This window comes from Neovison vison, chromosome 12 (assembly GCF_020171115.1).
Source record: "Neovison vison isolate M4711 chromosome 12, ASM_NN_V1, whole genome shotgun sequence".
NCBI classification, from domain to species: Eukaryota; Metazoa; Chordata; class Mammalia; order Carnivora; family Mustelidae; genus Neogale; species Neogale vison.
The window spans coordinates 86,023,225-86,039,007 of NC_058102.1; positions in this window are offsets into that span (position 1 = coordinate 86,023,225).

A 15,783-nucleotide genomic window follows, 5' to 3' on the forward strand; every position below is an offset into this window, starting at 1 on the left:
AATACTCCCGATAGCTTAAGAAGGTGGGATATTGCTCTGGAAAAGAGCATGGAGGTTCCTCAAAAAGTTGAAAAATAGAGGGGCTCCTGGGTGACTCAGTGGGTTAAACCTCTGCCTTTGGCTCAGGTCATGATCTCAGGGTCCTGGGATCAAGCCCCGCATTGGACTCTCTGCTCGGCTGGGAGCCTACTACCCCCCCACCCTTGTAATCTCGGTCTATCAAATAAATAAAATCTTAAAAAAAAAAAGTTGAGGGCGCCTGGGTGGCTCAGTGAGTTAAAGCCTCTGCTTTCGGCTCAAGTCATGGTCCCAGGGTCCTGGGATCAAGCCCCACATTGGGCTCTCTGCTCCACGGGGAGCCTGTTTCCTCCTCGCTCTCTCTGCCTGCGTTTCTGCCTACTTGTGATCTCTGTCTGTCAAATAAATAAATAAATAAAAATTAAAAAAAAAAAAAAGTTGAAAAATAGAGCCACCCTATGACCCAGCAATTGCACTACTGGGTATTTACGCTAAAGATACAAATGTAGTGATCCAAAGGGGCACATGTACCTGAATGTTTATAGAAGCAATGTCCACGATAGCCAACCTATGGAAAGAGCCTAGATGTCCATCAACAGATGACTAGATGAAGAAAATATGGTATATATACACCATCAAAAGAAATGAAATATTGCCATTTGGAATGACGTGGATGGAACTAGAGGGTATTGTGATTAGAGAAATGTCAATCAGAGAAAGAATTATCATATGATCTTCCTGGTATGAGGAAGTTGAGAGGCAACGTGGGGGGGTTTGGAGGTTAGGAAAGGAATAAATGAAACAAGATGGGATCAGGAGAGACAAACCATAAGAGACTCAATCTCACAAACAGGGTTGCCTGGTGGGGGTGTGGGTAGGGAGAGGGTGGTGGGGTTATGGACATTGGGGAAGGTATGTGCTATGGTGAGTGCTGTGAAATGTGTAAACCTGGCGATTCACAGACCTGTACCCCGGGGGCTAATAATACATTATGTGTTAATTTTTTTTTTTAAAAGGTGGGGTATTTACTACACGTGATCGATAACTTCCCAAGTCATGCCAGCAGGTGGTGGCAAATCTGTGTCCAAAAATCCCTGGCACACTGTCCAAAGCTGCTGTTCACTGTTGCTCTGTGTAGGTGATACTACATCGTGTCAGTGCCTCCTGATTGGTGTCATCCTTTCCATCCTATCATCCTGGCTGGGGATCCAGCTGCCTAAGCAGGTGATCAGATGGGGGCATCCACTAGGCACCAGGCGACGTACTCCACATTGGGGGTAAAGATGGATAAGGCATGACTGCTTTCTAGTCTTTAACAGCTGAGCAGTGCAGGAGAGCTGTGTGGAGATGTTTGGTGCTTATACGGGTCTAGGCACAGTGGCCATGAGACGTGGGAGATACCCCTGCCTGGCAGATCAGGGGAAAGTATTTTGGAGAGAGTGCCTGAGTGGCTGAGTCGATGAAGCGTCTGTCTTCCACTCAGGTCATGGTCCCAGCTTCCTGGGATCGAGTCCTGCATCAGGCTCCCTTCTCCGCGGGGAGCCCACTTCTCCCTCTGCCTCTGCCTTTCTCTCTCCCTCTCTCCTGAGTAAATAAATAAAATACAAAAAAAAAAAAAAAAAGTGTTTCCGGGATGACACCTGAGAAGACCAAATCTCCGCAACTGTGTTAAAGTGAGACAGGAAATGAGGTGAAGGCAGATGCTGGAGCAACAAAACTTTAGGTTCTGCTGGGTTTTAAAGTTTAAGGAGACTGGTAGGAAGTGGGAAAGAGGGGGAAATGGGGAGACAGTAAAAGGGCTGGCTATTTTTTTTTTAAAGATTTTATTTATTCATTTGAGAGTACAAGCAGGGGGAGAGGCAGAGGGAGAAGCAGGCTCCTCTGGACCTGGAGACCATGACCTGAGGACCTGGAGATGAGGACCTGCGCAGTCACCCGTTCCAGCCACCCAGGCTCCCCAGGACCGGCTATCCTGTGCTTAGGAGCAGACTTTGTCCTGGGGGCGATAGAGTCAGGGTGTTAGGACTTTGAGGAAGGGAGTGATGGGATTTGCAGTTTTACATCTCAGGTGACTGGAGGATGGACAGGGCGGGGTGCCACTGGAAGGTAAAGACACTCTGCCCAGACGGTGGCAGAGAGTGAACAAGTCAGAGGTGGCTGGTGAACTCAGGAATGGAGGGGCTGACTTGAAGAGGCGCATCTTCAAGTCAGCCCCTCCTGGCTGACATGCGATCATCTGAGCATCAGTACGAATTACAAGTGTGATGGATTGAAATGAAATGTTTTTTTTTAAGATTTTATTTATTTATTTGACAGATCACAAGTAGGCAGAGAGGAAGGTGGGGCTTGATCCCAGGACCCTGAGACGATGTCCTGAGCCAGAGGCAGAGGCTTTAATCCACTGAGCCACCCAGGCGCCCCTGAAATTAAATGTTTTAAATCTCTAAGTTCATAATGATTTTTAAAAAATATCTTATTGGTCGACTTTGAAGGTTACTAGTATTTGTTAATAAAGGGAAAGCAAAAAGCATATATCTTTTCTGTATTAACTGCGCTTCAAGGTAATCAAAAAGTGAAAGTTTCTATCTGCAGCAATATTCCAGCTAATAGATGATGGAATTATTGAGTTAATTTATCACTATTCTGTAAACCTCTAATGGAATAATGAAGCCAGGCCATGACAACAGCCACATCATATTAAGAGAGACAACTGGACGTTATGTGCTCCGTGCTGAAGCTCAACAACATTACTTTTGAAGCTTTCTTGAAAAAAAAAAAAAGAAAGAAAGAAAGAAAGAAAAAAGAATCAGAATTGTACTAAGTTCTAGATCTAAGTCCTAGTTTCCAGGAAAGACATGAATCAAAGGACCATGTTAAATGACATCATGGGGATGTAAGCAGCAAAATCCAGTAAATGTAAAATTAAGGACAAAGAACCTGACTTCTTTAAAAAAAAGGCAAAAGACAAAATGAAAAAAACAAGAAGGAAAGGAACCTAGAGATTAAGACTTATGAGACAATGGGCGCCTGGGTGGCTCAGTGGGTTAAGCCGCTGCCTTCGGCTCAGGTCATGATCTCAGAGTCCTGGGATCAAGTCCCGCATCGGGCTCTCTGCTCAGCAGGGAGCCTGCTTCCCTCTCTCTCTCTGCCTGCCTCTCTGTCTACTTGTGATTTCTCTCTGTCAAATAAATAAATAAAATCTTTAAAAAAAAAAATACTTATGAGACAGATCAACAAAATGCAAGCGTGGATCCTGGTTCAAACAAACCCAACTATAAGAATGGGAGACAACTGGGGCAATTTGAACCTGTGGTTACCATTCTCTAGGACGACCCCCTAAAAGCCTAGCCTCCTGGTATTCCTACCCTCTCACAATGAAGCAGGCTGGCATATGTGACCCAGGGAATGTTGTAGATGTGTGTGACTTACGAGGTTGGGTCATGAAAGGTCTTGCAGCTTCCTCCTCTTCCTCCGTGGATCCTTGGTTTGCTTGCTCTGGGGGAAACCGGGCAAGGTTCTGAGGCCATTCAAGCCCTGGGAGAGCCCTCATGCTGAGGACCAGAGCCCCTTGCTAACTGCCGGCACCCACTCCCCAGCCTGTGTCGATGAGCTGCATGGGAACACAGATCCTCCCGGGCCCGTTGGGAATTCCTGGTGCCTGGCATCTCAGGAGACACTGATCCAGAACCGGCTAGCTCATCTGCTCTCAGGTTTCCAACCCACAGAAACTGTGAGCAGCTAATAAAAATAAATGTTCATTATTGTTTTAAACCACTCAGTTACACAGCAGTGGATAGCTAATACAATTACTGATTAACTAATGACTGAAAGAAATACCTAATGCATAATGTGAAGAATGTTACATGATTTTTTTTTTTTTTTAACTAGAGAGAGAGCATGAGCAGGGAGAGCAGCAGGCAGTGGGTGAGGGAGAAGCAGATTCCCCATTAAGCAGGGAGCCTGATGCAGGACTCCATTCTGGGACCCTGGGATCGCGACCCGAGCCAAAGGCAGAACCCCCAACCAACTGAGCCACCCAGATCCTCTGCTATTGTGCTTGTCATTTGAAAGTTGTTTTAGAGACGAATACTGAAATATTTATAGATGCATTAATATGCTGAGATCTGCTTCAAGATAATGCAGTTATGGGCGCCTGGGTGGCTCAGTCGTTGAGCGACTGCCTTCAGCTCAGGTCATGATCCCAGGGCGCTGGGATCCAGTCCCACATCAGGCTCCCTGCTCAGCAGGAAGCCTGCTTCTCCCTCTCCCACTCCCCCTGCTTGTGTTCCCTCTCTTGGTGTGTCTCTCTCTGTCAAATAAATAAATAAAATCCTTAATGAACAAATAATGCTGTTAGGCGGCAGCAGGGAGTGTGCGGTTCAGATGGAGTGGTTGTAGAGATGGGCATAGTCATTGTACTAGGCTCTGCTTTTTCTAGTGTTGAAATCTTCTCTAATAAATATAATAAAAAGTTTTTTTAAAGGTACTTACGATGGTCCAGACAAGAGAAAAGATGGAGGTACCAGAGCAGTAGTTATAAGGATTGGAGGAAAGATGATGAAAGTAAAATGTTCAGAAGGCAAATGTGTAGGTTTTAGTGATGGAACAGACACTGGGGAGTGAGAAAGACAGGAGAGTCAAGGGTGATTCTGGGATCTGGATAGACTGACCACCAGACGCCAGCTATGCAAGCTTGGTGAGTTACTCAACATCTCTGTGCCTCCTTTCCCTCTCCCTTTGGTCCTCCCCGACTCCAATAAATAAATAAAATATTTATTTATTTATTTATTTATTTGTAAGAGAGATGGAGAGAACAAGCAAGAGAGCACAACCAGGGGGAGTGGCAGAGGGAGAGAGAGACTGACGTGGGGCTCCATTCCAGGACCCTGAGATCAGACCCTGGGATCAGACACTTAACTGACTGAGCCACCCAGGTGCCCCAAAATAAATAAAATATTAAAACAAACTAGGGGCACCTGGGTGGCTCAGTGGGCTAAGCCTGCCGTCGGCTCAGGTCATGATCTCAGGGCCTGGGATGGAGCCTGACATTGGGGTCTCTGCTCAGCAGAGAGCCTGCTTCCTCCTCTCTCTGCCTGCCTCTCTGCCTACTTGTGATCTCTCTCTCTGTGTCAAATAAATAAATAAAATCTTAAAAAAAAACACAACACAAAACAAAACAAAAAATACTCAGTACTACTCAGAGGATTATTGTGAAGATTAAGTTAATTAAAATATGGAAAGCACCTGGAACAGCGTTTAGCACAAGGTAAAGAGCTAGAAGTGATAGCTCTTCCCCTGGGGAGGCCCAGGACCTCTGCGATGGGATGGTGGTTTTGGCTTTGGACATGTTGAGATCACAGCGGTGGGGGACTTCCGTGAAGACGCAGGAGGCATTTGCAGCATTTGCTTTCCCATCTGAAGTCCAGCAGGGAAGTTAGAGATAGAGACGTGGATGATTTGGCACAGTTTAAAACCATAAAAGTGAGTCAGCTCTTTGAACAGACACTTTATCCAAGAAGATACACAAATGGCAAATAAACACATAAAAAGGGGCGCCTGGGTGGCTCAGTGGGTGAAGCCTCTGCTTTCTGCTCAGGTCATGATCTCGGGGTCCTGGGATCGAGCCCCACATCAGGCTCTCTGCTCAGCAGGGAGCCTGCTTCCCCTCCTCTCTCTCTCTCTCTGCCTCTCTGCCTACTTGTGATCTCTCTCTGTCAAATAAATAAATAAAATCTTTAAAAAAATAAATAAACACATGAAAAGACATTAAATATAATTAGATATAATTAGATATTAGGCAAAAGCAAACTCGAGCAATGATGAAATGCTGCTCGACACCTACTAGAATGACTGAAATGTTAAAGAAATGGTGATAAGACCAAGAAGTGGTAGAGGCCTCATACATCTGGAAAATCACCTGGCACTTTCTCATAAAATGAAATTACCCATTAACCACACAACCCAACAACTGCACTACTGGATGTTTTTCCTAGAAAAACAAAAATACGTGTTCACACAAAAACCTGTACCTGAGCGCTCACAGAAGCTTCATTTGTAATGACCCAAATCTGGAACAATCCAAACCTCCTTCACCCGGTGAATGGATAAACTAACTGTGGTACGTCCATACAACAGAATACTACTCTGCAGTAAAACAGGATAAGCCATAGATAAAGGCAACAAGCTGGATGGATCTCAAAGGCATCATTTTAGGAAGAACGCCCAAACCCAATAGAACTCCGGGAACCTCATACTTAAGGAACATATGGAAATCTAGTCCACGGTGCTCCAATACAACAAATGCTGTCTGCATTCAGGCCCTACTGAATCTTGCCTGGGTTATTGCTTCTGCCTCCTCATTGGCCTCACCCCCTAGCCGTGGGTGTCCACACACTGTTTCTGGATGGATCTTCCTGATAGCAAGCACTGAACTTTTCAATGGCACCTCTTTGCTGTCAGGTAAAAGTTCACACTTCATTGTATACTCAAAAATCCTCTCATCTTTCAGCGCTCCAACCATAATGAATCATCCGTATGCTAGAATGTTCCATTTGGTCCCTCACTGCTAGGCTTTGGCATGGACATTTTTCTGCCCAGAACTCTCATCCCCAGCCTCTGGGCATGACTCAGTCACACCGACCCTGCGGGTCTGGGTCCTGATCCAGCTCATCTATGGAAACTGGGTTAGAGCCCCATCCACTGCCTCCATAGCACATGGGTGCCCAACAATTACAGCACCCCCCACACCCTCCTGTGATCACCCAGTGACTGGCATCAGCCTCTAGAACTGTGAGTCCTGAGGGAAGGGGCATGTCACAGTCCCCTCTGGGTCCCGGGTGCCTAGCTCAGAGCTGCACACCCACGTTTGTTATATAAACCAACCAACGTTTGTTATATAAACAACAGCGCAAGTAGGTGAGGAAATGAAGGAAGGAGAGGGAGGTCCAAGTACATTCTCTGTCCTTTGCGAATTTCTGAGGGCATGGGGAGCCCAGCAGCTGATTTGGGGCATTGGTGACAAATGAGGGAGGGCACCCTGCATTTCCTCTTCTCTCCACTGGGCGGCAGTTCAGGCCTGCGAACCTCTCTGACGGCACAGCCATCGAGGCGCCACTTGGTGGCAATATATTTCCCAGCCGTTTTACAGGAAATGATTTTTTTTTTTTTTTCAGGATAAAGAATCTCAAACAAAGAAAATATGTGGCAAACTTAAATTAGGGATTTTAAACTCACTCCTTGGAGTGCTCCTGACTGAGAGAAGGCGCCTAGGACTACCCTGTTGGGTTCCCCATGAGTCAATGACAGAAACCCGCTTTCCTGATGGCTTCTGCCACCGTGGACCCCAGTGGCTCTCTGCCCAGACTCTTCCCTGCCCACCCATTCTCCTGCAGGAACCTTTCTCTGTAGTTATCAGAGATGTGCCTCCAGTTGTCCTCTCCCTCCATGTCCATGTCACTTTGGGATACTTCAGTGTCCCATGATGTCCCTCCACCACCTGGCTCCCTGATTCCTCACTCTTCCTGTCCCCTCAGTGACTTTTCCCTCTGCCTCATTTCAGCCAGCTGCCCTGGATATAAAAGTCTCCTCTTATGCTTTTGGACCACAACCACACATGGTTCCAGCTCTTACTACCACTCTCTGCTTCCCCCCTGCCCTGTGGTTGCACCGAAACTCCAGCCCTGCCCCTTCACCCCTCCACTGTATCCTGCTCCTTGTGGTGCCCTCCTGGGGGTCCCTCCCTCTTGTTTGTGCTGCTGAAAGCACCCTCTGGAGCCGCACTGCCTTGTTCAGCTCACAGCTCCTCCGCAGATAGGCTTGGAGCTCCGACAGCATCCCAAGCTCTCAGAGCCTCGCGCTCTCATATTAAAGTGGGGACAAAAGATTGTGGTGAGGGAAACTGAGTTACTATGGATAAGCACACAGAACCGTTCCTGGCACACTTGACACACATGACATTTGCTCTGATTTCTTACTATTCTTGCTCAAGACGGAGCCTGTGGTGGATGACCTCACAGCCACCTCAACCCCCTCAGCAGCAAAACCCATCCTTGCACTAATCCCTCAGCTTTGAATCTCCTGTTCACAGACTATACTGCTCACTCTACCTCTCTTTCCCGCTCACCTACCGACCCCTGGGTTACTTCCTCTCATTTCTTTTTTTTTAAAGATTTTATTTATTTATTTGACAGAGAGAAATCACAAGTAGGCAGAGAGGCAGGCAGAGAGAGAGAGAGGGAAGCAGGCTCCCTGCTGAGCAGAGAGCCCGATGCGAGACTCGATCCCAGGACTCCGAGATCGTGACCTGAGCCGAAGGCAGCGGCTTAACCCACTGAGCCACCCAGGTGCCCCCTTCCTCTCATTTCTTGAAGGCTTTTGGCTCCTGCCTCTGGGTCATTCCTTCTGATGCTAATCCTGTCCTAGTTCTTAGAGATGTCAACATCCACACAGATAGTTCCAGGATCTCTTCTCCAATGACCTTGCCCTTCATGCTGTCTGAACTACTCACTCTCATGGTCATTCCCTGGTTCTTGTCATTACCAGATAACGGCAGCCCCTCTGTGTTAGTGTCCCAGGGCCTCTGTAACCAACTCCCACTGACCGGGCAGCTGGATCAATAGAAGGTGACTGCCTCACAGTTCTGGAGGCTGGAAGTCCAGGGTTGGCTCCTTCTTGAGGACCGTATGGGAGCGTCCGTTCGCTTCCGACCTCTCCCCTGACTTGTGATGGTTTGCTGACAATCACAGATTGGCATTCCTTGCCCTGTAAATGCATCACCATGATCTCTGCCTGTGTCATGTGGCCTCTCCCCACATGCCTGTCTGTCCTTATGTCTAATTTTCCGCTTTTTATAAGACCCCAGTCATACGGGAAGTAGGGCCCTCCCACACGATTTGGTTTTAGCTGGATTACCTCTGTAGAGTCTCAGTTTCCAAGTAAGGTCACATTCTGAGGTATTGGGGGTTAGGAATTCAACATCTTTTTTTTTGTTTTCCTTAGGGGGGTACAATTTAACCCAGTACACCTCCCATCATCTCAATCTCATGCACCCCACCTTCTGATCACCACTTCACCTCTTGCCAACTCATTCCTTCTAGTATCTTATCCGCAGAAGTCCTCTGGTCCCACCACACTTGCCATCCACTGATTGTACCTCTGTCATTCCTGTCCTTTATCATTCTCTCTTCCCTCTTTAATCAGTGTAAAGCCCACGGCCAACTGATAGAATCATTCCCTTGCCTATACCTTCAATCCCCTGGCCTCCCTCTTTCTCTCCCGGATGCTGTAGTCATTTGGTGAATCAGCAACCCTGACTAAACCTGTCTATTCTGCACCTACCATGGCAGGAGAAAATTCCCAACACATTTTTAAGGGATGCCTGGGTGGCACTGTTGGTTGAGCATCCGACTCTTGGTGGATCCAAGAGTCACGTCCACTCAGATCGTGATCTCGGGGTCATGGGATCGGGCCCATGTTGGGCTCTGTGCTCCGCATGGAGTCAGCTTGCGACTTTCTCTCCCTCTGCCCCTTCACCCCCATTCTCTCTCTCTCTCTAAAATAAAGAAATAAAATCTTTTTTTTTTCAAATAAAGTAAGTCTCACTTTAAATTCCTACACATCTCATGTGAACCCTTCATGCTGCTTCGTACCCCCACTCCATTCCCTAGTGTGTTCACCATTGACCTTCTAAATGACTACTCATACTATCTCCTCTCTTCTCAAATCTCCAGCACTTCCCTTTCCCATCCTTCCTTCTTAGCTGATGACCTTGATTATTTCCTTGAGAAAATGAAAGCAATCACAAGTGTCCTCTAAGCAGACACTCGTATACTCAGCTGCCTCCGTGCCTTCCTCCCTCCTGTACCTGTAGACACTATTTAGGGCCACACATGCCCTAGGGCCCAACAATTCCCTTTTCTCTCTCCTGGAATCATCAAATTTTCTCTATTTTTTTCTTTCCCGTAAGTACAAGAAAATAGCTTAATTTCTTCCACCTTTAAGAAATCCTGGGCAGTTCAGTAGGTTAAGTATCTGACTTTGGCTCAGGTCAGGATCTCGGGTTGTGAGAACGAGTCCTGCGTTCAACTCTCCACTCAGCAGGGAGTCTGCTTCTCCCTTGGCCTCTGCCCCTCTTCCTGCTTGTGTGCTTTCTCTCAAAAGAATAAATAAAATCTTGAAAAAAAAAGAAAGAAAGAAAGAGAAATTCTCTCTTATGGCCTGGGAATCCTAAGGAACAAATCCCCAGTAGCAATAATCATACCCAGCTTCCAGATCTTGGTTTCTAAATATCACTCTCCACCAGAAGATCCAGGGCTCTTTGGAGAAATAGCAGATTCCAGGTTTGGGTTGGGGAAGTCCAAGATGAATCTTGAGCAAGTTATGCCAGAAAGTATATCCTCAAAGAATGATGGGGGTTTGTCAAAGAGATGGAAGCCATATTGAAGGGGCTCCTACTGACCAAATCATGGACAACTTGACACCAAACTAAATAATGATGGTAATGGATTACAAACCATTGAATAACATAGGAAGTCATGAGTTCATACTGACATAAACAAATGCATAAATAGAAAGTTTGATGAAAATGAAACATTTACAGTGTCAAAGTACTTTCCGATTATGTTATTAATTATACAGGGAAAAATAGTAAAAGTATAATGGAGAAATCTGGCATACACCAACTTAAGTAATGAAAATGAACATCCTTAATAATGAGATAAATGGAAATTATGGCCTGCAAAGTTAAAAAATGTCAAGTTCTCAGGGTGTCTGGGTGGCTCAGTCCATTAAGCCTCTGCCTTTGGCTCAGGTCATGATCCCAGGGTACTGGGATTGAGCCCCACATTGGGCTCTCTGCTCAGCAGGAGTTTGCTTCTCCCTCTGCCCCTCTCCTTGTTCATGCTCTCTCTCTCTCTCAAATAAACACATAAATAAAAAATTTTTTAAATGTAAAGGTCTCAAAAGTCAAGGACAGTTTGGGGGCACCTGGGTGGCTCAATCAGTTAAGAGTCTGACTCTTGGGCGCCTGGGTGGCTCAGTGGGTTAAACCGCTGCCTTCTGTTCAGGTCATGATCTCAGAGTCCTGGGATCGAGTCCCGCATCGGGCTCTCTGCTCAGTGGGGAGCCTGCTTCCCTCTCTCTCTCTGCCTGCCTCTCTGTCCCTTGTGATCTCTGTCAAATAAATAAATAAAATATTTAAAAAAAAAAAAAGAGTCTGACTCTTGATTTCTGCTCAGGCCATGATCTCAGGGTCGTGAGATTGAGCCCCAAGTTGGGCTCCCTGCTGTATGTGGAGCCTGCTTTGGATTCTCTCTCTCCCTCTGCCCCCACACCACCTCCTTTTCTTAAAAAAAAAAAGTCAAGGACAGATTGAAAAATTGCTCCAGTTTGAAGGACACTAAAAATGTCTAAAAGCAATGTGTGACTTTTGAACTGCTTTAAATAACGTTTTCTGGACAACTGGTGAAACTTGGATGTGCTCTGAGGTGTCATAAATTAATTCCTGATTTTGATGATGGTATGGGGGTATAGAAGAGAATGCCCTTGTTTGTGGGAAATCTACAGTCAAGTATGGGAGAGGGATCATCAAGCTGGCAGCTTTCAAGAGGGTTAGAAGAAATTTTTTGTGCTGTCTTTGAAACATTTATGTAAGTTTGAAATAGTTTGAAAAAGGGGCGCCTGGGTGGCTCAGTGGGTTAAAGCCCCTCTGCCTTCGGCTCAGGTCATGACCCCAGAGTCCTGGGATCGAGCCCCACATCGGGTTCTCTGCTCAGCGGGGAGCCTGCTTCCCTTCCTCTCTCTGCCTGCCTCTCTGCCTGCTTGTGATCTCTGTCAAATAAATAAATAAAATCTTTAAAAAAGAAAAAAAGAAATAGTTTGAAAAATAAGACTAAAAAAATAGTAAATATTGCATTTCTTGACCCCACTCTCCTCTCCCCCTCTCTCTCCACTACTTCTTAGAGGAGTCGTCTATACTCCCTCCGATCCATCCTGGCACGTTTCCTTCTTGAACCACTCCAGACAGCTCTCATTTCCACCAGGGCTCTCGCTAAGGTCACCAGTGACTTCTGTATTACTAAACTGAAGGAACAATTTTCAATCCTCATCTTGACAGATGCATCAGCAAAACTTACAATTCATCTTTCTTGAAACGTTTTCTTTTTTTATATCCCGGGACCCTATATTCTTTTGGTACTGTTTTTTCAGTCTCCTCTGTGATCTCTCCTCATTTCCTCTGACCTCTGAAGAAATGAAGGATCCCAGGATTTAGGACTCAGACCTTTCTTCCTCTTACTCCTTTGTTGATCTCATCCAGCCCCTGGCTTTAAATAACATCCATATGTTGATGACTTACTAATTTATATCTCTAGCCCCGGCTTCTTTTCTAAACTCTGGACTTCTATAACCAAATGCTTACTCCACATTTTCCACTGGATGGTGTCCAATAGACATCTCAAATTTAACATGGCCAACACTTAACTCCTGAACTTCCCTCCCCCAAGTCTGCTCTATTTACTCTCCCCCTTAATGGTTAATGGCAACTTCTTCCTACCAATTCCTACCAACTTCTTCCTAACTCTTGGAGTTACCCTTGGCTCTTCTCCTTTCTTCACATCAATTACATTAGTGAATTTTAGTGTCTACAGTGTCCCCACCGTGGAATAGGTCGCCACCATCTGTCATCAGAGTTACCCAAGGGGCCCCCATCCTGATCTGCCATACTTGCCCTCTCTAGTTCATTCTTTATCCCTCTCTAATGGCTTCTTATTTCACTCTGAGTATAAGTCAAAGTCACTAACATTAGGACACAAGACTCTACATGGTAACTTAGTCTGACCACATTAGTTGAGAATACAAAGTTTAATAATACTGAATGATGTAGAAGGATAGTCTCACTTATACATTGTTAGGGAAATGCAATTTGTTAATATCTGCAAAAAATTTAAGTTAAGCATATGCTATGACCTAGCAATTCCTTTTTTTTTTTTTTTTTAAAGATTTTGTTTATTTATTTGAGAGAGAGAGAGCATGAGCAGGGGAGGGGCAGAGGGAGAAGCAGACACCCCGCCAAGCAGGGAGCCTGATGCGGGGCTGATCCTGGGATTCTAGGATCATGACCAGAGCCAAAGGCAGACGCTTAACCGACTGAGCCACCCAGCCCCCCGACCTCGCAATTTCATTGGTAAAAAAAAATCTTGTGAAAATACACGAGTGGCCAAAGACACACATGCAATATTCACTGCAGCACTGCTTGCCATGGCAGCACAAATGAACATGGCAGAGCCATACAATAGAAGACCATGTACGGTTATGGAGATTCATGGACTTTGGAAAAATCCCCAAGATATATTATTAAATGCTAAAATCAGTAACTATAGAATAATTTCATTGTTTAATAAAAGGTCAACATAAACATGTACCGTGTGTGTGTGTGTGTGTGTGTGTATGTACACTCGTGCATTTAAACATGATTTGAGGGGCGCCTGGGTGGCTTAGTCGTTAAGTGTCTGCCTTTGGCTCAGGTCATGATCCCAGGGTCCTGGGATTGAGCCCTGCATCGGGTTCCCTGTTCAACGGAGAAGCTCCTTCTCCCTCTACCACTCCCTCTGCTTATGTTCCTTCTCTCGCTATGTCTCTGTCAAATAAATAAATAAAATCTTCTAAAAAATTAATTAATTAATTTAAAAAACCCCCATGATTTGAAAAGATTATCCATCAACTTGGATTATATCTGGGGAGTGAGGTTGGGAGTTGTGGTATGAAAGAGATGCGTCTTCTTTCTATAACATTCTATTCAATTTCAATTACTTTTTAAAAAAAGAAACAAATACACTTAAAAAAAAGTTTTTAAAGAAACATGCAGTTTTATAATGTGTATGTCTTTAATAATTACCAAAAAGATCTTTAAAAGATCATAGAAATGCTCACTTATATTTACTTGACATTCACAAATTTTTTTTAAAAAAATTACATGTTTGAATTAACTCACACAGGATTAAAGAAGAAGTGTGTATATCTAGAGTTTGCTGCTGAGCATGACTGTTTCTTTTTTAAAATCTTTTTTGATAAAAAAAACAAACCATACTGTTTGTAGAAAATTTAGCAATAAAAGCTCTTGGCAACCCAGAGAAAACCTGTTAACACTTTAGGACATTTCCTGTAAAAGGCAGGGTGCCCAGTGATGTGAAACCTGAAACCTTTTCAGTCTTTTGCTGATGCCTTGATGCCCTTTGAAGGGGGAGGAGGGGTGCCTGGCAGTTTTGGCTTCCTCTGTTTGGAAAATTCGGCAGAAGGGGTCACACACAACAGTAAGACAAACATCACACCCATTGTTCGTAGAGAAAACGGGGAGGTCACCTGAATCCTGCCAGCAGATGTTGCCAACCAAGATAGGCAGTATCATGTCATAGCGAAGACCGAGGAGTCTTTTAGTCAAACCATCCCTCAAAGTACAAGGAGAAACTGGTTTCCCAGGAGTGTCTTTAACTTGCTTGTGTGACCCCCTCCACAGGACTGCTTCAGATGGAGGGCACACACAGTTCCGTGGGCTGGACAGGGAGGGATTTAGGAATGAGAGCGGCCCACACTGGAACCATCAGTGGGGCAGGGCTGACTTTGGTTGGCCCACATTGTCACCTTTGCAACCTTTGTCACGTTTGCAACCCTGCGGAACAGAGCCTGAGAGCAGACCGGCCAGACCCTGGGGACAGAAATATAGATGGGCCATTTGGTCTCAACTTGCCAGAGGCGGAGTCCGGAGCCAAACCCACCACGCCAAACTCTTTCCCGGAAAGGAGAGAGAGTAAATATCCGGCAGGCAAACAATTCTGGGCTGACAAGGAAATGAGGTAATACATCAGGTTCAAACAGAGAAAGGCGCTTGAAGAACCCAGAAGCAAGAAGTTAGAAGGATGTAGCCTTTGTATAGCCCTTGTGGTAAGAGGCAGATCAGCCTCCTGGCAATATCAGATGCAGGCCCGGGAAAGTGGAAGGGACATTGGGATAGGAACTGCAGGTAGAGGACAGAAGTGAAAAAATGGGATTGGGACAGTTAGAGAAAAACCAAGACATCCAACCTGACCCTTCTCTAAGTCTTGTTAATTTTTTCCAGGACATCGACCGAGGGGAATGGGAGGGAGAGAGCCCAGCTTAAAGGAGGCATAGGAGGAACTACAGAGCTACAGACAAAGATGGTCTGGCCCAACCTCCTAATCTTCCTTCTATCGATGAGGAAAACCAAGGCCCAGAGAAAAGATGCTACTTTACCCCACAAAACCAGACTTAATGGTTAAGACTCTTATGTTCCCTGTCTAGTACTGTTAAGCCCTGTCCATCAGGAGTGATCCACAGGCCAAAAAAGGAGGAGAAAATTAAAGTCCTGCTGGAAAAAAAGGCAAGCTACACACTCAGGAAGAAATCCCCCTTATTAGGCTCCATCACTTCTCAGCCTCAGAAAACCACTGGATGCTTCCGAGCCTTGACGCCTTCGTCTCTGAAATAAGGCTCTGGTGGGTATTGGGGATCAGGAGGCTGGTGGCATGGCTGGTATTTATTTTAATGGGAGAGTTTCTTCTACCACTCTCTGGAGCATTCTGTGGCTGGAGACGCTACTAGGAATTAGTAGAGAGGGAGGCCCTGACACCCTCCCCATCCTAACCTGCCCTGGGCTGGCCAGGGCACAGAGCGGCAGCCAGTGGTATCACCAACGTGTGGATGGGCCCAGGCCTACTGGCCGCCAGGCACCCCAACCTCAGCTCTGTAAGCCTG